This window comes from Zootermopsis nevadensis, unplaced genomic scaffold (genome assembly GCF_977971745.1).
Source record: "Zootermopsis nevadensis isolate Lab colony 2312 unplaced genomic scaffold, Znev_1.0 Znev_ptg000022l, whole genome shotgun sequence".
NCBI lineage: Eukaryota > Metazoa > Arthropoda > Insecta > Blattodea > Termopsidae > Zootermopsis > Zootermopsis nevadensis.
Window position 1 is genome coordinate 21,928,929 of NW_028259154.1, and position 25,414 is coordinate 21,954,342.

Genomic DNA, 25,414 nt, shown 5'->3' on the forward strand with positions numbered 1-25,414 from the left:
AATAAATAACTCTTACTTTAATTTATAAGATCTATTCTGGAGTTCATGTTGAAGGTTTAAAGTGCTTGTTACTTTAGTACATGTTCACTGACAAACCGATAGACGCATTTATACGTATCATGACTTCACATTCGTATAATTTGTAGACTTAAAGGCTTTTCAAATGTATGAACCATCGTAGCTCCGCTAATGCTTGGTTAGGACAGTCGTAGGACAGCCCTATAATGTAGGTATAGAATCTTTGATCAAAAGATGTGATCACTCACAAGACTAAGGCGCATAGGGAGGATGATATTAAAATGGATCTTTGGAAACAAGGTGAGACTTCATCTCGTTCAGGATAGGGACCGGTGGAGGGATCTTGTAAACACGATAATGGAACTTCGGGTTCCATACAACTCGGGGAATTTCTTGACCAGTCAAGTGACTACTGGCTTCTAAATAGAGAAAAAATGCACTGGGCCATTGGTGAGTTTTTCAAGCACCTGCAGTTTTTTAATTGCTTTCGTCTTTTATCCACATGCCCCAACATGAGGGCATTGTCGAAATACTGTTGATTTCGTGAGTGTTTCACCTCGAGGGCTGTGAACCCATGATAAATGTCGAAATGCTTCCCGGGTGTTGGAGAGAGTATAGTACACTTTAGTTCTGAATCCAAGTTCTGTTTGAAATCTTCATGATGGATAGCACAACTTCAGGAGTTAGCACTTTATAACCATGAAGGAATATTCAGTTACTGTCGCTTTGACAGCGTCAAGTTATGAAGACACTTCAATAATTCAAATCGACCTTCCGCTGTGAAGAGACGCATTTGGGGTGACGGACTTCGCCTATCAGCATTACAACGCATCTACGGGAAGAAACAACGGACAGGAAACGCCGATGTTCTACGAAATCACTTGGTATTAAAACAACATAGGGGCAAGTGACTGACACGCGGAGAAAACTGCACAAAACCAACCCATCACTTGTAGTTTGGGCAAAGCCAAATTCTGAAATGTCGTGTTATTATTAAGTATCCCTAGACAACTGACAGTGTAAATCTAATGACAAGTACAGGCAATGTATTCACCGAGACCTGTCATACTACGTATATCACGAAGGATAGAATTTTGCATGCAAGCTTGAACTCCTAATGAGGCAATCTATTATGTGTTTCAGAACGTTTGTAGTTATCTGATCTGCGTGGTAGTTCGCATGTTGGAGATGACCTCATGAATAAGAATACAAATGATAAGCAGATACACATACAGGTGTTTTAAAAGATATTCCATTTTATTTACTGACAACTACCATACTTAGAACCAAGCAATGGAGCCTCTCCCTTGAATTTATAATGACATAGGGCGTCCCTGTGAATACTGAAGCCTACAAACAGGCGTCATGCCTGTTGACCTCACTCAGCATTTATCTCCTCCTCCTTTTAACCTGCCTGACGAAGAGATGGGCAGATACTTACACGATCATCTGTGTTGTGTGACATACTTTTTTCGGCTATAAGATAACAACGAAAGAAAATATAATTATGGAAAAAACAAGCAGAAAAAAATAACATTTTAATGCTTTTATGTCTTGCCGTTCATTTCTCTGGCCCAAACACAAAAGCAGACGCGCGTGTGAGATACAGTCTCTTACATTAACGCAACATGAATCTTTATCTTTGCATTAAAGCATCTTGTTTGTAATAGAAATACACAGTCTTCGAACAAATGGCTAATCGCTTACTCTAAAGAATTATAGCCTACTCAGAACAATAAACACAGCTGGGGGGATTATGCATCTACTAACAGCTTAAACAACCATCTCGCCCATTCTCGCACTAGCCTCAACACATATATTTTTATAGCCCACTCAGCACGGATCTCCATTAAACTAACCTTGGCTAGGAGGCGAAAGTGTGTCCACAGTCCGGATTGTAATCATAATTTATTTTCCATTACAAATGATTTCTGGTAACTATTAAACACTTCATCGCAACGTTCGGATACTCGCTTGGAGTGACTGAAATAAACCTATCGACATTACAACTCAGCCATTTATTACTCATTCTTCGTTTTCTGGAGCTTCCGGATATGGATCTCGGCTCGAAGGTTGGTAATTCAGAATGAAGGCTTCCGTTGTTTTCTTCAGGCTATCCAAACAACTACTGTGACAGTAAGCCTTGCCCTACAAGAGGATTGATTCCGGACCCTACTCAATTCATCATTCAGAGTCATTATACGAATCTCAGGAAGCTGAGAAAGTGTCTTTAGGAACTAATAAACAAAACAAGAAAGACAAATTCAACTTCAGTCAGGATAACTTGGGTCCAGGTCGAAAGCTAATCATACGCAATAGTTTTCCTACTGAATACAAATCAGCTCTGTTACTTCTGTGTTGAAGTATCTGCTACCAAAGACGGGAAGAAAATTGTATATTTTGTGATAACTGCACATTTGTTGCCGAACGTAAGTGGAATGATTCACCTTCTCAGATCTTGCGTTCCATGAGGGACGGCCCGCTACCTGTTTCGCCCCATCGACGGCTTCTTTTACGTCCTTACATTGTTGCATGGATGTTTAAATGAAAGGTCTTTGTTCGATTGGGATGCGGTAAAGAAATAACACGCCCTACATGCTTAAACCCAAATATTAACAACAATACGTCAGCAGTCATGAGACAGCGAGATGTGGTTTCTTTTTGCGGAATAAGATGACGTACATTGTTAAACAATACAACCAACGAAAGCGACTTTAATCCGTCCGGCCTTAACACTTTCCACGCTAAGTACGAGACATTACGCTTAAAATCACTGGTACAAAATTACATTTTGAAAATAATAACACAAGTTACTCTCTTTTACACGCTATCAGTTCTCTTCAGTTGTTAGTGATATCTGGCTTCTGACAGGAAGTGGTTACAAACTCGCAATGCTGACCACACCGCCCCCTCGCGTGCATCGCGTTAACCTTCTGGCCTCGCGCTGACGACACATCATCACTATAGCATGTCTGCATCTCTAATCGCTTAGTTTGATGATGTTAACTTATGACTCGTTACTTGACATGCTTAATTTGTATGAAATAGATAAGAGAATATAAGATCTTTAGCCAGTTCAATCCATTAAACATCTTCACTCTCTGCTCTCTATTCGATTCAATAATTCCAACAAAGAAATGGTTTTATTTCATACTTATCCACTCGCGTTACATATCCTCCTCGTCCTTTCACACTAATAACTGCCTATCTGCCGGACAGAACAAATTACAAAGTTCTTTCTTAAACAGTAGCATCTTCTCGCCCTCCACATTCTCTTTCAGGGAAACTTTTACTCCCAAACAATTACGATGTAATATGCAAAATTGTTCTTTTTGACTTTGTTTATCGTCTAAATTATAAAATTATAAAACTGCAACATTTCGGAAGCTAGATTCTGCTTTTGTCTTCACGTAATAAGGAAGGACTATGACAAAGCGTGTCCGTTTGGTCCCCTGGTTCAACTCGCATCGGACCCGGATCTTCAGGTCCCAAAGCATTGCAGTTTTACAGACACAATCGCCATAGCCCTTCAAACACCTTCCATCAACAATCTAATTTCTCCCATCAGAGCAAAAGACTCATACAATATTACCTTAACCTTTACCCCTTATCTGCTTGGGCTACAATAATCTCCACATTTCAAATGCATTTGTTAAATAAAATACCAACAAGCCATTTATACATCAGTAGTATAGATATTCATGAGCCGGGATAGCTCAGTCAGTATAGTGACTAGCTACGGGCTGGACGACCGGGGTTCGATCCCCGACGGGGGCAGAGGATTTTTCCTCTAGCCTCTGCGTCCAGACCGGCTCTGGGGCCCACCCAGCCTCCTCTACAATGGGTACCGGGGTCCTTTCCCGGGGGTAAAGCCGGCCGGGGCGTGATGCTGACCACTCACCCCCATCTAGTGCCGAGGTCAAGGAAGAGAGGAGCTATACCTCCACTCACCCCAAACGCCTACATGGCGTATAGTGGGACAAACTTTACTTTACTTTATAGATATTCAGTATCCTTGACTTAGATGATGAAAATACAACTAATGAATGAACTTGGTTTTGAAGCAATCCATCTTTCTTTTCGTACAGGATAGCTACGTATTTGAATGCGGTGTGACGGAGAACTGACAGAGTACCTAACTATGTTCAAGAAAGCATACCAATGGAACTAATCGAGAGAATCGATTGGTGAAGGAAACACTCTTTCAAATCAGTTCGTTTTGTCGCCTTGAGTTCAAGAAGTTGCTTCCACGCCACGGCTCAAGCGCGACGCTAGAAATCCCGATGGTTGGATACCTAGAATTCATAGAATATTTACTATTTCCATTTATTATAGTCTCTACTTACATCTGCGTATGAAGAAGTGCAATGAGAACCATTACAGATTATTAAATGCAGGTGTTAACAGATAGTATAATTGCGTCATATTGTGAATCAAATATTAAATTAATTATTCGGTTATTATCCGTCTAATCACAATTATATTTAAAATTTACATTGAACCATGCCTGGTCGGATACGCTAGTACTTCTAGACACCTCCAGACACATCAACGTGTCTACACTATCATCTTTGGCCGATGTAGAACATCAAAAGCATTTCACTTCAAAACAATACATTTGCTCCAATATATGAAAAATAATCTGGATATGAACATCACCAGAAAACATCACCAAAAAGCTACACAACAGAAATTGTAATTGAGTTTTAAGTTTATTGATATAATTTTACACCTGAAGATAGTTCGATGAAACCGAAACATGTTGTAAAAATGTTCCAAATGTAAATCGATTATTCGATATGGAACATAAAATGATATTTTAATTATCTTATATGTAAATTTTAAATATAAAAGTGTTAACAGCTTGAGAAAGCCAAGCCAAGTTCAGAACAGCTTGCTGACTTTAACTGTTAGTAAAAGAAATGCCATTTTCGAATCTTTTTGCGGAAGTATCTATAAAAAATGATCTGAAAAATTAAATAAGTGATACTCAACAATAATCCTATTTGAATTACATAAGTTTTCATATGAGGCTCTTCGGCGTCTGAACAAATCAGAACAAAAATATTTCCCACTGCCCACTTGATATAGTGTCCGGCCTTGTATTCTGGAGAATCATGAATTGAATAGTGCAGTCTATTTCATTCCTGTTTCGTATTCTGTTGGCATCGGACTCGGATCTCATACGAGATTATACTGTAAGCCACTGGCGGTGTGTTCCCGAAACCGAACGCTTTAGTGTAGCAGCAACGCTCTATTTGGGAGAGAATTAACCGCCTACATAGCGCATAATAATTGTATGGTTATTGGTGATGACTGGAAGAAGACATGAAATAAATAGATCGAAACGAATAAGACTCGAAAAGTCACAGTCGCTATAGCCTGCATCTAAGCTGAGATTTTAACCGGGTGCTTCCTGAAAATGAAGTATGATCGCTAACCAGTTCACTGTAATTTTCGGTGATTAGATTGATTGATATGAAGTCTGTGGCTTCATCTCCCGCGATTACATATTAACCAAATTAACAAGATAAACAAGGAATGAATGACAGAACTTTTGTGCTGGATAAGGATATGGAAGAAATTAGGAACATTTTAAGGTATTTTTCGACAATTTCACAACCGAATACATTCAAATACAAAGGAGCAGTATTAACCACTATGTCTTACACTAATAATGTCCTCAGTGTTATAGTAAATGGAAACTATAATCTCCATTAATACTAAAATTTCTGTAAGATGTTCATTAAAAATTACATCCCACTTTATACTATTCTGAAAGCAATACAAATATAAAATTAATTGGGACTCGATGTGTTGAAGCAGCAGCAGTCTAAGATTATACCTATCATTATTATTACAAATATAATTACCAGTTACCATTGCAAATAATATCGAAGCATTAAGAGGAAAACAAATGAATTTCAAACAGGCGAGTATCTTCAGATCTCGACTGGGAAAGAATTTATCCTAAAGGGAGTTTGATGTTATTACAGTCTGTCCTTCTAAAACCCATAAAGACTGTTACCTAGGGTCGTCACACACAGCTACAGAGCCTTGGAACCTTATTGAACAAGAATTACAGAATCATTAAAACGTGTCCACTATTATTAGTCAATTGTAAGTGTAAGGCTAAATAATTTATTTCGGTAAACCACAATCTACAGTTGTAAAATCCCACACTTCAGACTGTGTAACCACATAAATGCAGACTTTTATTGCAAACATTAAATTTCTTTTTTCAAATTCACGTTAAAACCCTGTGGAAAGTTACGTTTCATCAACGTGACAACGAATTTTTTTCAGGTTCAGTTGCGTAAAAGGACAGGTAGCGGTATTTTCTCTCGTCAGTATTCAGTCGGCATGGCATTGAGTCACAAAGTGCAAGCGATACTCAAACCGCATATTGACAACACACAGTTCGGCCATCAAACGTATGGTTACACAACAAACCTCCACTGGATAAACCCACTAAATGATCCGCGGATATTTTCTGAATCTGCGGTTCAGAAACTGAAGTCTTAAACTTCAGAGGAAGTATGCCGAAATTTATTTATTATCTTATTATCCGATTATAACAAACAGTTTCCTTCCTGCAAATAAACCCTTAACATTCCACTGTGCATTAAAGTGATAATTATAAAATATTAAAAAACCATTAAAATGCTTAATACGTCCATAATTGTTAACTGTATTCACAAATCAGTCAATATGCTTTTACAAAATCTGTTTAACAGGTTTATTCTTCAATTCAGTTTTAGAAAATGAAGTGATCCTCTTTATGGGAGCAGGCAAATATGGTATTGATGTCTAAACCGATTTCCTGAACAAAGGGTAAGTTTTCTGTAAACTTCTGCCAGACTACACGGCGCAACATCCCAGAAGACAGCCATCTTCAGACTCACAGCTGTGAAAACCTCAAATCCTACAAGTTTTCTGTTACTTCTGAATTCTAGGTACACTGACAGGACCTACAGATTAATTACACGATTAGTGTACAGATAATTTAAATACAATTTATTTTCAAATTTAAATATCTGAAAGAAAAGATTTCGTATTTGTGGCCCCTCCAAATACTCCTACCCCTGCATGTCCTGTCACCAAAGTCCACTAAACTTTCGTGTCATTGCTGTTTAATTACGGATCATATTAGGAGAAACATGAAAAAGTCTTTAAATAAAGCGAGAATCAATCAGTCACGTAACAGGAGTAGTTTCGGGTAGACTTACACAGTAATAGCATGAATCGCTTCAAACATATGACTTTGAATCTGTATAGTAGAAGCTTGACCACCACCTTCATTATCACCATTAGCATCGGCACGGTGAATCTCGACAAGCATGACCGTTCAGATCAATACGTGATCAGTCAGTTCCATGCACAAATGTTTGTACATTGCTCTTTCCGTCACTACCGTCTCATTTCACGGTCGGATTCCTATTAAGACATCAGGAGAAGACGTTAAACCGACTATCAGTCTCACCGGATCATTCACGTAATCTATTGTTTTATGAACCGTTTCAACTCTACAACTTTTATCCTTCGGCAAATATTGTTACGTAGATCAAACAAAGGTGCAATTAGCTCATTGACAATTTTCGCAACATAGCTCATGAATGAATTTTGAAAATAAACTCTAAAATTGCCAGTCTTGCTATTTCCTAAGACGGGACTGAGTGGTTATATTATTAATTAATTCATATTATGTCTGCTGAAATTCAATTTAGAAGCTTTCGTCTTTAATTTTTGTCAGGAAACGTAAAGATTAAAATAAGCAAAATTACAATTTTACTAATCGCTTTAGATTGTGAGTAATTTAGTCTCTGACCCTGTAGCTTGAGGATAGCTGAGAACACGTTGTTGAGGAGAATTTTAGAACCTAGGACAGAGAAAGAAAGTGCAGGCTGGAGAAATATATATATATTGGGGAGCTTCGTGATATGTACGCTTCATAAAATAAATGAAATTGATGGTAAATGTAGCACGCATGCTGTAAGTTATAATATAAATATGTGCAATATTTTAGTCGGAAAACCAGAGGGAAAGAGACAAGTTGGGAGAGACAGACATAGATGGTGGGATAATACTGTAATACATATTAGAGAGACTGGATTAATTTGGCTCAGGATAAGGTCGAATGACTAGATCTTGTAATCACACCTTCCGGTCCCATGATCGGACGATAATTTCTCTTAAAGTAAACGACTGTTAGCTTTCCAAGTAAGAAAATTCTTCGGAGAGTTAGGTAATTCGTTAGCAGACTAGCACAGAGAACTTAAGTAGGCTATTAAGTGGTCTTGACTCCTCCCTGAGTTTCAATCACCCAACTATGAAACACGTCCTGTGACAAGGTTGTTTGAGTACAGCCCCCTTGGCTTCTCCAAAAACACTTCGCTATTATGTAGTTAAGAGCCCACGTGGGCCAAATGCGGCTCGGAACTGCGGATTGTACAAGCCTTCTCAGATACTGAAAGAGAAGCCTTGATTTTTTTACTTGAACTCTAAAGTCTGCAAGGATATTCGATAACAGAATACAAACCAACTTACTGAAGTTCCTTTATATGCTGTAACAGTTCTTATAAGCGTTATTTCATAATCTATCATAATTGGAATTGAAATCACGTCATTTTACAATATTGAAGTCCAACAACAAGATCTCTCAAGGGCGGAAGCAGGCTGACTGAACCTAAACAAGGAAGAGAACAGTTTCCAATTAAGCATGATACGTCACCGAGAAAGGAACTGTGGTACAAACATTCTTCCGGACAACCTGTCTTGAGCTGCGTACTGACACTTCCGATTCTGAAGCTTTAATGCCAATATGTTTTACTACACGGAAGTGACTTTTACATTTCCACAATTCCAGGAGGATTATTAGATGATTTAATGACATTCGTGCAATTGAAAAGTTTTCGTAGCGTCGAATTATATGAAGAGTAATGGGCACGTTTGGAATACAGGTCTACAGTATTAATGCTGCACGAACCTGTTTGGCAAACCTAATTGATCTGTCTAACTACGAATATGTCAATTGTTATAGGGTGACGGTTTCCTAAAATATTAAACATATTAAAATGACTTCATATTAGAGATCCATTTTTGTTTCATTCTTACCGGTCTTCTCCAATTTTATATCTTAGGAAACTAAGCATTGCGCCAATGAGACAGTTACTGTCACCATAAAACATATTAAATAATGATTGAATAATAGAAACTTGCTTTGCGATTCAACACTTGCCATTTCACCAGCATTCACACTTACTTAAAATTATCAGTCGGTTCTTTTATTGCCAGGTCTCGTATAGACAAAACTCGTGATGTAGCTTTTTCATGGCATGTAACCCGAACACTTTTCCTTACGAAAATACGCTAGCAGAATATTTATAAACTGATTGTACATGTCAGCATGAAACTGACATCAGAACGAGTGTGAGGTGACATGCAGCCAGTTCGTCTTCCACATATGACGTCAGCTGAGCGGATTATTAACGACGCATTCTGAAGATAAATCTGAAAGGAGTGGTGGGACTGTACCTAATAGGATTTGTTATTAGAACTGTGACAAAATAATATGTTTGTATTACGAGATAACGCAAATTTTATCAGATATCTCTGTGAAAGCAGATTCTCTACTTACAAATTCATATAATCTGTATCTGAGGAGTAAATCCTTGTGCAACAAGGCTGGAAAAGTGATTGAAGTTGTAGTTCATTAATTATTTTTTCTTTCGTCTCAGACTTTGCAGTTCTCTGTAGAGACATTCAATGTTTTCTAATGGCATTCACACTCAAATTTAAAAACGTGTGCTTCGTGTCATCAATTATCGATTTGTCTTAATACTTAAGAGGGCGACATTTTTCTTCGCCGAACGTCAAGGTGTAGTGGTTGGCTGTCATCATCTGCATTCAAAAATTCTTGTGTTCAGGACAGTGAGAGTTCTGAACGATTTTTTTAAATTTCTATTAGAATGTAGTCTACCTTAAAACAGGCCGCAACCGCTTCCTTCCCTATTCACCGTTTAGAGCCTTTCTTTGATAACTGTTTAAGAAATTAAAAAAAACTCATCATTAAACCGAACAGTGAGCCACTAAAATCTAATCTACGGTTTCACACACTGCTTCTCTAAAGAATTACATGATATTATCTCCCGTGCATGCTACACGTTCCGCCTACACCATTCTCCCTGATTTTGTCACGAAAATAAAGAAACACGTAAAGACGAAAGAACATACAATTTGTAATAAGATAAAACTAGAACCGTATTTTAAGAATTTCCACTTAATTACAATGTTAATGAGTAAACGTCGTTTTAGAACAAGTTTAATTGGCCTGAATGACACGAATTTAATGTGTGACTGCTACATGGAACGAAGGTGAGAAACACAAATAAACTACGCGAGAAGTTTTCTCAGCTCGCAGGTAATTTGAAGTCTCATTTGCACCATGTCCTTCTGCAGTCAAACAGTTTCCAGAAAGTTCTGGGATTAATGAAAACCTCCTGTTATGCAAGTCAGGAAGGACCGCTACTCCTCTAAGCCGTGTCTGTTGTATCCAGCCATTAGACAGTAACACCTCTTCCAGATTCTGTGCTTACGGCTGTAGGAAATTATTACGCACTATTATCCAGCTCCTCATTACGCCAGCTGCATGCATATAATGACGCGATGTTAAACCGCAGACTTCGTACGTAGAATTTCGTGTATCTCGATGTTAACAAAAGCCCCGGATAGCGCCTTAGTCCTGAGGCTTTATGCCAACACAGGTTAATGTTAAGCAGATTTCCGAGGGTGATAATGCCCTGTGTTTTAAGACTGGCTCACTGAATTCGGAAGGAGACGGTTTTGTTATGAATTCCCCTTTGCATGTAACTGGCCACCAACACCAAACTATCTGCTGTCTTTGAAGGTGTGTAAAGGTCACAGAAGAAAATCTTTAACCATTTGTCCTCGGCATTATATGGAGATGAGTGGCTAGTTTGACGCTCCGATCGTTTTAACCCTGAGAAGAAGGGTCAATTACTCGCTGTATAAAACCTTATATCGGAATGTAAATTTATTATCCTTTAGACTGTCAGTGCAACATGATAATTTGATATCGGCTTCTTCGTCATCCCACAGTTGGCATTTTTACTACGATGACATGATAAGTACCTGAAAACGATTAGTAAATAAAAACGAATACAAAGCCTTCGACCATCTGAGGCCACATCTAAACGACCATTAAAGTGTCCCATTTCCAATTAAAATTATGCATTCCTTTTTATTCCCATCTCCGATTTACATGACCAGTCCTATTGTTTGACTACTCTAACTAAACGTCGTGACATTATAAGTCATCAGATTCCTCATTATGCAGTCTCCGTCATTCTCCATTGCTTTTATCCTTCTTAGGCCTTACGTAACTACACAAAACAAGGCCATGTGATGCTCGCTGGGAAAATTAACAGGAACTTAGGTTAAAAGTCTTAGGCTTTGAAGGAGACAGGATGTGAAGCTCCTCTTCGCCTGTAATGAGTAATTAACTGAAGACAAGAGTAAACAGTATAAAAATTACAACGCTTAATGAGCTCTCTCATTCACTGAAGAACTCATTCACTCATCTACTCCGTTATCAACTAACCCACTTAGTCACTCGCCAACTTAATCATTCAATGGATTTCTAACTCACTAATTTCCTCCACTTACTTAATTACACTCCACTCGTACACAAAGTCAATCCAACACATACTTATTACCACCACCCACTTAATCACAATCTACTCCCTCTTCCACAATCAATCAATCCACTGTCTTCAAATTCGATCACAGTTGAATGCTAAAAGCACGCATTCGATATTTTCGTGAAGTATGTGTATATGTATGTATGTTCATGCGACTTATTATCGTGCTGTATAAAACACCATACTTGTTACTATAGGCTGGAATTTCCTATAGAATACTATACTCCACTTTTCAGGAATGGATTAACTTTTATCTGCGTTTCATGTAAAGTATGGATTATATTAGAACGGTACAAATCAAAATTAAATTGGCACAGAAGAATTAGCGTGGATTTCTCATTTCCAAACGTTGTCTAAATACTGTCTGTATTTTCGAAGAACAAACATGCATTTCACGCAAAGACTGAACAATAAAGACTCGACTTCTACCCAACGATTTTTTTAAAACACTTCCGAAATGAAGTCCTATGATGGATGCGCTACTAATTGTCCGTAAGTATACTTAAACTTCCCCTTCCAAGGGACTCTGCTACAAAAGCATTCCATTGTGTGGAGTTACATACTGATTTTGGAATCCACTCAAAGCAGATGGTTGATATCCTGGAGTAGCCAATTAACGGCAGTTAGGGAACAATGTGACGTACCATGAACAGAACAAGGACTTGCGAATCAGCACTGTAATCCACAGTACATGGATATAAAGCAATTTCACGTCAAGGTAAGCCTTCATTGACTGGACGGCATAGTGAACAGATCGATAGTCTCAATTGTGCATGTTTAAACTCTCAGAAATACAAGCGCCTTCATTAAATAAAATTATGTCACGCTTGTGGTTGGAACTGCACAATAAAACATACACAATGGGCTTTAATAGCCGAAGTATGTGGAATGCTTTCGGTGATGAAGCAATTATGTCACATTTCTCAACAGTTCAAGACACTCCCATATAAATAACGCACTGAATTGAGTTCTTATGGACCAATGGCCGATGTGTCAACACGGACATTTCATGATGATTCTCTCTAGAACTGTACATTATACTCCATGCTCCAATATACCGTATGTATGTGGGGGAATTCCCACTGTATGAAGTATATTTAGTATAAAACAACCTTGAAAAATTTGTTACCGTTTTCAGGTGACTGGCTGTCATTTTATTGGCAAATATAGAAAATAATTGGTTGTCATTAAAGTTTTCTATATGAGAAGCAGGTGGTTGCCATTACAGACTACCAGTGATTACAGAATATAGAAAATAAATGACTTCAGTTATTAAACATTATAGTATCGGACTGTAGAATTAGATTTTTTGTCATCATACTGAGAAATGTAGAAGATAATTGGTTGCAATTATAATACTTGATATGGTAAAAGTAACAATAACAATAAAATGTGTAAAATGAATTGCAGACATGATTATATCAAACTACCGAAACGTCGTATACATTCAGGAAACTAAATATAATAGGCAAATATCAAAATAATTGCAGACTGACGTAAATTACTGACGAATTCGATTAAATTAGTTACATTAAGGGTCTCTGCTAAAGATGGCATTGTGTTTAATTTTTACTCTTAGCGGTTTAACCCACACAGTATAGGCCTATGAATTTCATGTTGAACTTCTGGATTAAAAAGGCTCATTCTACAAGAACCGCGTAGGTCTGCATTACATAAAATATATCTCAAAGTCCTACAACTTTTACATAAAATAAACTGCGATATGGTGAAAATTAATTATATATATATATAAGGAAAATAAATAACAACAATTATTTGAATAATAATAATAATAAACTGAGAGGAATGTGATTAAGAAGGAAGCAGAGAAGATCTTGAAATACAAGGACCTTCTCATAGAAATACAGAGAATGTGGAACGTTCAAGCAAAAGTAATCCCAATAGTTATAGGAGCGACAGGAACTGTCTCCAGGTCACTCAGAAAATATTTGGCCAACATCCCAGGCGAACACATCAGAGAACTGCAGAAGACCGCCATTTTGGGAACTTCAAACATCATCCGAAATCGCTTTCATAAAATAAAATTATATAATACATGTGGCACTTGCTAAAAACAATATGGATCCCGGAAATAGCTGCTGCCCTATGTACCTTAGGGACAAGGTCTGTCTCGGGTACATAGAAGTACATACCCCATTAAGTGGTGAATAGATGGGATAATGATAATAATAATATGTGACTCCTCATAAAAGTGTCTTCTTCAGACAAAGGGTACTTAGGCACACGAGTATACAGTATTTACCTCATTACCACTGCAATTAGGTCTATTACTATTACTAATACTACTACTACTATTATAACTTATTTCTAAAAACTTCGACCAGTTCAGCATATGAATTTTCGCTGACAACAATCTTGCAAACACCATCTATTGCAGTGGTCTTCAACCTGGGGTACGCGAAAACATCTTAGGGGGTATGTGAAATTTAAAAAATATATACTATTTTATGACAAACATTGAATAATCAGTAATGTAATTTATTTAATTTATTTTAGATGTATTTTATATAATATGTATAACTTGAATTATACACCAACAACTTTGGGGGTACAAATTTGAAGATAAATTATATCTGGGGGTACGCGAACAAAAAAGGTTAAATACCACTGATCTATTGTACTGCAGAGTTCAGGTCGCGCATTAAAGAACGCCATGTTGCAGCTATTATAAAACGTTTCCTGTTTCGTCCGTCAGTTAAACTATTATAATACCTGCGGTCAAACAGCACACGACGTGACTTGCAGGCCTGTCGGAAAATCAACTGATCCTACTGCAAAAGCAAAAATAAATCATTGTAAGTGAGCTTAGCTTTCAAGGCTTCTAATTGGAAGATCAACCTTGAACCACGTTCGAGTTAACACAGGTTACTATGTACCATATATGAGAGGTAGGGATACTGGAATCATGTTTAACAATAACTAAGTGACGTTAAATTTTGTGAATTAATAATACGGCGGTGGGAAATTAATGTGTTTAATTGTCCGTGTGATATGCTAAGGTAAATCTATTGTGTTCTGACAAGCTGCTAGACGAGTATTCATGTCAGGTAGGCACGAGATGGGATGCGGATACAGATCATATAAACGCAGAATAACCGATAAGTTTCAACTCTCTGTATTTTAATTTAACAACGCTTTCTCAATTGTATACGTTACGTAGGGTAGGATAGTAGAAGAACAGTGAATTAATGAGTACATGATTCTGAGTTCAGTACAATTATGTTTACTGTAACACGGTTAATTATAATCGAACTCTTGCTGACTCTAAAGCTGAGTACTAAATTATGGATTATTAAGGCTAATTGAGTGGAACTTTATAGGTTACTAAAGTGTCAATACATTATTAAATATCGTATTATCACGATGAAATCTTAAATGTAGTGTCGATAGAATGTATTTAAAATAAGTCACTTCGAGGCGAGAAAAAAATAAAACAAACACATGATTTCGAAGAATTTAGGGCCAAAGACTTTCTATCAGTATTATCATATTGGAACACTTTATTGCTTCTTATATACATTCGAACCTCGTTTAAGGCTGCTGTGGAGGTCACGTTATTTCAGCATGTCATTCGATAATTGGACGTGTTCTTGCCTCTAACATCCGACAGAAATCAACTTTCTCATGCTCTTTATGGTGGTAATCACCCATATTATCAGCAAACCTACACGTTAAGTGAAATTTAAGTAACCTGTAAAACGTGTAATTCTATATTTTCCGTTGAAAGTCGGAGAGTAAACTGACAAATTTACAACAATCCCAAGGAGATATACACCTGATCGGCACGACTTAAGGCCACTATATGGCAGGTGAATGGAGGTAAGTTGATATGAATAGTGGGTTTAGGAATGCAGAATAATATTCTTCAACGCTCATTACTCATTTGCATATAACATATTTTTAAAATTGTCTAATATTGCAATGTTATATGAACTTACTGAGAAGGGAAAGCATTCCACGTTCTCACTTCAGACAGCAAAATGGTATCGGCAGTGACTATCCGGTCCCTGGTGATCTAATTTCGAAGCCATAATCCAATGAGGCATTAAATTATAGTAGATTCTGCAATTTTTTTGTTATCTATACACATGGGAATTAGTTCAAAGCTATTCCCATTGAGTTCCAGTCCGTTTCCCATGATTAAACTAGTCGAGTCCGGCATAACTCCATCTTGCATTATTTCGCCATGCCCGATGATACACGTCGCGTTCTGAAGCCGCATTTCCGTCCCGTGTTACTAGTGTTACTCGGCGCCTCTTCAAGTGCACAGTTTACAATGAAACTGTTAACGGTCTGTAATGTGCAGTGATGGACGTCCTCACACACATGCACGTGTGATGTCGTATATCAGAGCTAAACCACACACATACTCACTTACTCTCTTGTATATCTCGATGTATGGATGTAATGTTAACCCTCGGTTTTTGTCATCCACTTAAAACACTGCACCACTCTGTGGAGAGCGTGACTGTAAATGTCCACACTCCTCGCCACTCTGTGCAATTGGCTAGTCTTACAGAAGGCATGGCCCATGACTGACCGTCTGTGAACGACTATCACATGTTAATGTCTCGTTGCCTAAGTAACATGTCGTGGAGGATTATAGGGGTCTGAAGTTAAGGTCCACGTATAAGTGTCATTAATATGTGTGTGAAGTCTTAAAAGTCACGTTGAAGGAAAAATGTTTCTTGGCAATGGATTACAAACGCTTAGTATCCGTGTTATCGCCGCTTCGCTTATCACCAAAACCCAAATTGTCTGCATAGAAACTCTAGACCTTTAACTTTAAAACTGACTATAATTTAATCGCTTGGAACGGGACATATGGGAACTATACAGAGGAATGTAGAAGCAAATGGAAGAATTTTTTCAAACAGATAGTAAATTATATCCTAAATTTTGCACCGATATACCAAAAGTTGCGAAGAAACATATCAAAATTCAACAGGCAATGGCTATCACACTCGGCCCGCGCCGTATCATCAAAACAGAGCATAGCAAAATAAACGCAAGAGAGAAAAGTATTTATTGTAGGAAAAAATTCCAATCAACATTTTTGGGTCAGGGTACTGAAATCTCATGTTCTCTTCTCTCTCAAACAATAAGACAAAGATAATGTATCTGAAGACTTGTTAGACTGATAACATAACATCAAATATTTTAGGTGTGGTGAATATTAAATAAATACTAAGAAAAGTTATCTATAATTCTATGGTCGGTGAGATTTGTAGTGCGGTCCGTTTGGCAAAGACAGGTTTGCGGCTACAACATCAGGGCCAATGAGGGGTGACAAATACATTTGGCCAATATGTAAAGTCCATCGGAATAGTCTACATTTTCCTACTTCGATTTTCGTAGTCCGAAATTTAAAATCACTTCTGATCTCAGAATTTTCACATCAGTCAGTATGAACGGCTAGAAGAAGGAGTTTGATGTGAGCGTGAAACAGAAACCTTTGTTTTCCAGTCACAACCTTCGCGAGGCATGGTAACTGGAACACACAATGCCACTTCGTTCCAACTGTTAATTTGCGCTGCCCGACCCTTGAAGAGGTGTTGCATTTTTTCTCTCGTACTTATTACCATTCCTAAGTAATAACCCATAATTATAAAGAATGTCCGTCAAAGTGACTCGTAGATATTAATCATTATGACTGATATATCTAGGAAATATAACAGTTTGTTTTCAATTAAAATAAATGTAGGCCTGCAAAATTAAAGACATGTTAAGAGTGGAAAAAATAATAATTTTTCGACGCTATCCGTCGTCTTATGTTCTACAAACAAAATACTACATTTTTGGAGCTGTGTCTGCAGACAGAAGCAGATACAGCCCCCTTAAAGGCAGTTGTCTGTTCTTAAAACATAAGAAGATGGATACGCCCAAAAAATATCAATTATATTTTAATTCACCGTTGTCACTGCCCTTTAGGTCTATTTAAGAAATGATCATTCTGGTACAGAAGGTGTTTGGACAGTGTAAGAGATTAAACGAGGCAAATGGTCGAAGAATGTAGGAAATCTGTTTAGTCGGATACTAGAATTTATACTTACGTTAATTTAGATGTTTTTAAGCAAACTATTAATTCTGAAGTGTCAGAAAACGAAGCATGGATGATAGCAGTCTAGGCCTATCTAAGACAGACAGAAGACTTGAAAGGATAATATTAAAAGCGACGAAGAAATGGAGTGTGAAGTTGCAGACTACATTCAACAGGCTCAAAACAGATTCTAATGACGGAAAGTTTAATAAGGAAATGAACATCTGGAAGCGCTACTTTCTTCAGCAGCTGAGTAAATTTCGAAAGGTGCCAGGAAGAGCAGACTGCACCTCAAGTGGAAAGAAGTTTCGCGCACGCTCCTGTGATTTCATCCGGCTGCCACGTTCAGTTACCGGAGTTTTCTCAAACCGTGCGACGTAACGAGAAGCACACACGTACTTTACAATGCTAATTGGTTTACGCCTTATTCCCGAGCATCATCCACCCGCTTAACAAGTGAAAGACTTCCACTCAGTTACGATATATTTCTCTCTTCTCGAATAACTTACGGACTCTGATACATTCCACTAACGTAACGAAAGCCTTACAGTAGATAAACGTCCTTTTGATGAAGTCTGCTTTTTCTAGAATATAATTAAGATTTGGAATAGACAAGAGATCTCTGCCCCTAGCGATTCTGGGGACTTAGGAGCCAGAAAGACGTGTAATTAAAGTTATGTGATGATACTTTTCCACACAGTTAATCACAAGGTTTACAGGTTTGTGACTCACTGATTAACATGCCTCCCGCATTAACGGAGAAAATTCTTCAGCTTGAAGACAGCCTACATAATTTTTATACTTCTACACTTCCCACTGGACTGTTATGAAACATCAGGAGCTGCATATGTAGTAGGCCTATGAATAAACTAACAGGAAATTCATACAAAGATTTAAAAGTTGGATAAACGGTATTATGAAACAAAGAAACTATACAGTGAATGGGATAAGAAACCGTCACCATACTAAACTGAAGATTGTCACTTTTAATTTTAAGTCTATAACCTTTAATTCCATGAAAAGATACGAGCGTTAGCCTAATAGTTTACCATAAACACAGTCCAAATATCGAGTTAAATAATATTCAGATTTAAAAAATATCTCCTTAATATGAAGAACACCGAGAGACTATTGGCAAGTACTGTTTGTTAAGTAACTGTAAGGTCTTATAATGTTATGAACGCTCTACGGTGTTTGTCGTGTTACGTAATTGAAAACGGGACGCATATCAGTGTCTATTAATAATCAATTAGTAAGAAACACATTTATCGCAATGTTTAAAGATGATCTAAGCAATCATATTAATTACAAACAAGTTGATTTCAAAAATTAAGAACAACGTGGACAAAGATTAATCAAACAAGGATCATTCTATTTGACATAAAACTATGGGCTACATGAAAGTCTGCCATGTCTAGTTTGCAGTGCACATATGAGAACTGTTTATTGATTCATCAGTACTTTCACTCTCAAATTCTTAAATTATAAACCGACTGGAAGCCGTCAATTGCCTAATCTTCTTAGTTCATGTACGGATTACAGCTGGCGCTTTCATGGTATTGGGGTAACAGGAATTAATGACCACAATAACAGCATAAAGGACCTTGAAGAATACATTTATATATTATATAAGTAGCTTAAATAATATAAATTGTCAAAATAGTCTGGAATCAACAACGATGCTTTTTTGTAGTATGTCGCTAAATAAAATCTGTACGATTGGAGGAAAATGTGATTATTTTCCTGTGTTGGCGTGATGACTGGACCTAGAAACAACAACAAGAATTATCTGAAAAGTATTTCAATTAAACATAAAGCCGTTGGAGAATTGTAAAGACGTTTAAATTAGTTAAACCGTCGAAGAGAAACCACGATCAAATTGCCCTAGATCCTAAAGAGAAGTTCATAAAATTTTCGCTGTGAACGTGTTCGAAAGTTCCGAAAAGGAAGTGGATTTATTTCTTGGATCACACCAGGTCACAGAGTTAAAAAATGATGTATAATGTACCTCATTCGTTGCGTCCTGTTGCTAACTAAATCATATTATCTTAAGAAGTAAGAGCTTCTGTGATGTCACCGGAAATAACACAATCATAAAGAAATGAGATGAACAGCAACACAGAAGACTTTACTCCTCCTTACAGGAATGGTGTTCGAGACCAGCCAATTTCGTGTATTAACAACATCCAGATATTATAAAAGCATTTCTCCATAGGCCAATTACTTTTTCATGTTAACTGTCTGCCCTCAACTGATTAGGCTCCAGCCTGCTATAAATTCGCAATTTCGTGGTCTCTCTGTATCCCTTTGGTATGTAAAGGAGTGAAATATTTGGGTGTCTGCTAGCTGAACCTAGAAGAAGGTATACTGGAAAAACTTTGGTAATACGTAAAATGTGACGGGAATGTAGCAAGTATGAGAGATATAAGGAATGATTACAACATTTTAGTCAGGAAACCGTGAAGGGAGGAAACCACTTGGGAGATCTAGGCATGAACTGGAGGATAATATTAATGGCGATCTTAACTAGGGCGTGAGGGCATGGGTTGTATTATCAACCATGTTACCGTCAGATGTGACGTGCTGTGTCTAGTATTGATTCCAACGGTATTTACGAAAAATAATATTTCAAACGTCAGAAAAAATTCAGCCTACTAACGGTTCTCCAAAAATAAAACTGGCAGAATATTTCTCTGCAGTTTTGCCGATTACCCAGTAACCATGTGAGATATGCGACGACGCGTTATGCCCTCTCTTAGGAACCACATAACTGACAAAACTAACCACGTTCCACCTGCTAGGATGCTGTAAACGTGACCTAGAGGGTGCCATGTTTGGTGCACGGGCCACTGTTTTATTTTCTCGTGACGCTGGAATGACCAAGTCGGTCGTGGTTGCTCAGTTGCCTGGTAACACTCGCAGCGTCTACAACAATCTTCTTGAAGTAGAGAAAGAACGTCCTTAACCAGCAGCTGTACTTGCCGAGACCGACCTAGGTAGAGGCGGGCAGGGCGACAACACCGAGTTCCTGTCGATTCACTCTCGAGCGAGACAGAAAAGCATCAAAACAGAACACGCGCGAGCTGAGCCAACGAACTGTAAGTAACACAGTTTTTGTCAATTTTGGGGGAGGGGGTAGTAAAGAGGGAGGACGTGGACCCTTTGAAATTAAATACGCTTATTCATTTTTCTTTTAACAATAACAAATGACTTTTATTATATTTAACGCTGAAAGCATAATTGGTTTAAGACAATTATCACGATTATCTCATGCTGCTAACAATATTTGGGAAAACACATTTAACGTTCTTTAACATTTTTTATTCCCAAATGTACAAACTAGAATATAGTTTTGTTACTCTCACACAACCACTCCAAAAAGCAGCAACTTTTCTGATTGTAAAGATAAATATTACCTAACACTTCTCAAGGATATTTAGATTTTAAATTATTTATAAAATATTTATCTGAAACGACTTAAATCAATGTTATTACGTCCACGCCATGGAAAAGTGATTAAATCAAATGACATTTAGTTAAGCGATGTATCAAACTGAACTGGTTCAGAAGCACGTGCAGAAGAAGTCACTAAGTAACACATCGAAATTTTACCACTGAAACACAGTTCGAAATTTCCACAAGTGTTGTTCATATGCAGCTGCGAGAACTTTGAAGCTCGCTTCCCTCGAAACCTTCTAAAATGCAGTAAGTGACTTCTCACAGACACCGACAATTTATCCTGTGTCGGAGTTTTGCACGTGATCGTCCTGAAAACCAAGTTTTTTTTTTTTTTTTTGGCACAAGTGAAATTTCAATTTCGTCCTCAATACCATTTTCATAGAGTTCAGAACTGAGGTTGCACAACGGAGAAATAAGGTCGATTTATATATCTCTATCAATTCGAACTTCGTTTTTATATATACAATTTCAATTGTTTTCTCAAATAGACTTGCCAAGAAACGTTTACGTAAAAATCAAATATACCTTGTGGAAGCAGTTTTCGTCTTGAGAGTAACAAATTTAGAAGCTACCGACAGTTTCAAAAACGAATTTCTTCTGCTGAATCTTTCATCTATTTATATTCTTGTGGCAAGAATTAATCCTTCACATTTAGCAAGGTCTACCTATCACTGCAACACCCCTCTATACCCACCTTTCAGCGACAGAAGGTACACGGAGAACCAGAAGAAATAAAATATTCCTGAACAATCACCTGAGTTAATCATCAAATAACAACCACGAGTTTATGACGACCCACCAGCTACAGACGCTGATGTCACGATGAATTTTTTTTTTAATTTGAACCCCCTCCATTCCTCCTCATATTGGAGAATGCCTATGTCATCCATTTCCAACTATACTTTCAAAAGGGTGTGTTTTTCTGTTAAAATAATTACCTTTTAGGTTGGTTATTGGTTTCCTCCCTTTGTAAGCTCCACCTCTTTTTATATCCCACTTCCAGATAATATTCTGTCCATATACCCTTTATCTCTTAAGACAGTAATACGTTCTGGAACGAGTAAACTAATACTCAGTGTCTTGTAGTTGCTGAAGATGAACATCCTCTCAGATACTGTACCACCGACTGAAACCTATTTACTTACGGCTAGATCCCAGCAACGTATTCTGATATAAAAATGTCCACGCTGTAAACAGAGCTGTGTAAAAATCGCAGCTAACTGTTCTACTTCTTTAATGCATTTTAAATAGAATTCGGAAGAAGAAAGTGACGTTGAAGGTGTAAGAAGATGAAGAAGGTGAATGATCGACGTTAGAAAGTGCACTGGTCTTTTTATTATTGTTTTCTTCTTTATCTTTAAAGGTAGTAAGCAGTGTTATGCATTGTAGGTTTATCTGCACGCCCAAGCAATTGAAATGCAAAATGTAGCGTTGAGGAAGACTTGAGCGGCGAATAATAAGTGGAACTGCCGCCCGCCAAGATGCTGGCAAAGTGACACTGAGTGTGGAATCGTGGCCAAGAGACTGCAGACTGTGACGAAATAATCCGGAAAGTTTCCGTGCAAAAGTAGGCCTATGTAGGTTCCACGAGCATGTACGTGCATTAGCTTTCCGCTATTGTTTATGGCTTTTGCGTGGAATAAATATAATATTATGGACTGTCTCTTCTTTCGAAATAAGTCTTACTGTCATTTCAGCGTTATATTCGTTGTGAAAACGCACGCAATACATGTTCGCTATCTCGAAAAAAATTCTTTAAATAAATTTCACATAACGTAAAATGTTAAACTTAAAGTAAGATATTTGAGGCCAACATCAGTATTAATCTCATTTAAAGCTTCAAAAAATTTATGTGCATATATTTTATTAAATGCTGTAATGAAAAGTTAATATCGTCAAATGGCGATAAGAATAATAGTTATTTGAAAATTCTACCAAAAATTTGTATATATTAAAGATAACATTGCGATTAGAGGTTTAAGTCGAAAACTGTCAAGTAGATCCAGTTACGGTCTGTATACTATCAGCCCTTCTTCATACGAAAGTAGCAGTGAGTGAGCATTACTATGTTCATAATAAACGGAAGAGCGTACAGCTGACATACTCTGCGTTTGGCAGAGGATCAGAACATTGTATCGTAATAGGAAAGTGACATAGGCTGTTGTGATATGGCGTTTCGTAGGTTATATCCAACAGAACCCGCGAGTAACTTGCTCCCAGTGGGGGTCAAGCGGCTAACCTCCACGTCCGGATCTCTCACTTTTCGCGGTCTGCCACGGTCTACTTTCTCCTGCGGCGCTCAAACAGCTGTACGCGGGAAAACGGACACGGAAGAGGCTCACAGATCTCTCTCCTGAGAACTGGCCAATTGCTTGTTCAGCGTATTACGCCTGCGAACTTCCCAAAACTTGCATTTAGACAAGTAAGATCACCTTGTTTTCTTTTCACAACGTCCACAAAATTAACGTGTCTTTCCGTCTATTACCTTTCATTATGAAAACTACTCAATGAACTTTAATTAAATTTGATCCATATCGGTCGACGTAACCCATACGAAGTTTGAGGTTTACGGCGGATAAAGTGTGAATTCTGGTCTTTTGGGTTGAAATTTCACATAATTTTGCAGGTGGTTACCAGTTTCTTGGAGGGGCGTTTTTCCTCCATCTCCAGGGTAAATTTCTTTGCGATATACGAAAATATAATGTAATTTATAAATTACGTTTATTTTATTTCGTAAATATTAGTTTATTTAGGATATTTGTAATTTTATATATTATTTCCCTTAATTAATAACAAAGTACTGATCTGTCTCCGTTTAAATTTGTGCAGAAGACCCGCTATTTCTTAATGCCGAGTAACAGCTTATCCGGTAAAAAACTCTGCGCCATGGAGTTAGACAATTTGTGCTGACCGCATCATCACGACGTCCTGTCTCTTTCTTTTAGTGTTCAAATAAAGATACACCTTCTAAAACAATTCAAACTTTATAGTGCCAGCGAGTGACAACATTAAACTAACAGTTATTTGCTGTCGATTCTTTCCAAGTGAAACTCCACAAAAAGCTAAGCATTTCCTCACAAAGAACAGGCTGTTCTCCGCCAGATACTCGAAGGAACTGGAAATTAAAGCGCCTAGTTATAAAAGCAACGCGTCCCTTGAAATGTGTAAGTTTCTGTACTTTTGGATTTTAAATAATCTCATTGTGTGAAATCGAAACACGGCTACTACTCAGAGTACATCCAAGACGATGTGGCAGTCGATCCCAAACAGAAGCTACAAAATGATACCAATTTGCAACCGAGTTAATGAAATTTCTATCGACTGTTTTATCTAAGAACTAAATATGAACGTATAACGCGCAAGTTGAGCCCTTTCGTCCGTCCGTTCAGATCATATTACAATTCTCTTATCGTACTCACTGAGGCTGATGTTACAAATCTGCACATTTTAGAATGATTTGTGGAACAATCGCATTATCAGATTACTGCAGTCATTAAAAAAAATTCCAGAAAAATTCATGGATCTTATTTTCATTTCAATGTAGACGGATGCAAAATTAATTAAAATATCAAGTGTTCTGTCCGTGTGAGAAATTTCTGATAGTTGTCAAACGCAATCTCATGACGTCGTACGACTCATTATGCGAAGATCCCTTTGAGTAATATCCTCCCGTCCACGTACTGGTTTCATAAGACTCTAAGGTGTTCAGAAGAAGCTGGCATACATAATAATATAGCGTCGAATGATTTGGGGAAAAGATCCTGAGTAGAAAAGACATCCCTTAAAACGAGAAGGACAGTAGTGGAATACAAGTTACTATGCCAGCACTCATCTAAAGAGACTGAGGAAAATTACGAAATTAGTCATGATAGTCGGTAACCCTGGTGAAATTTGAAAGGGTTACGTCACGACTATGAATCTAGCGTGTTGCCGCTACACCTTACCGCTTGAAAATAATAAGCAACAAAGCCCAATGAGTTCACACCACGCTGGTTAACTGGGAGATATGAGCGTAACAGATCGTGAACTATGCATATCTGAGTCCCGATTACCTTCACAGAACTAGTCCCTTTCCGTCACACCCATAAAGTAGCTCATTCTAAGTTCTCATCGTCTGCTGTTTTATTAAAATGAAGTGTGAAATATGTGTATATAT

At 37.6% G+C, this 25,414-nt stretch overlaps 2 protein-coding genes across 2 annotated transcripts in view; one reads left to right on the plus strand and one right to left on the minus strand.

Annotated features, from left to right (window-relative positions):
* Positions 1-25,414, minus strand: part of LOC110832105 (uncharacterized) — a 255,978-nt gene that overhangs the window by 65,967 nt on the left and 164,597 nt on the right. The window lies entirely within an intron of this gene.
* LOC110832102 (uncharacterized) overlaps positions 20,691-25,414 on the plus strand; it is a 74,241-nt gene continuing 69,517 nt past the window's right edge. Inside the window, exon 1 of the mRNA XM_022068797.2 lies at positions 20,691-20,897. The gene's annotated coding sequence lies outside the window, so the exon portion shown is untranslated. The remainder of the gene's footprint in view (positions 20,898-25,414) is intronic.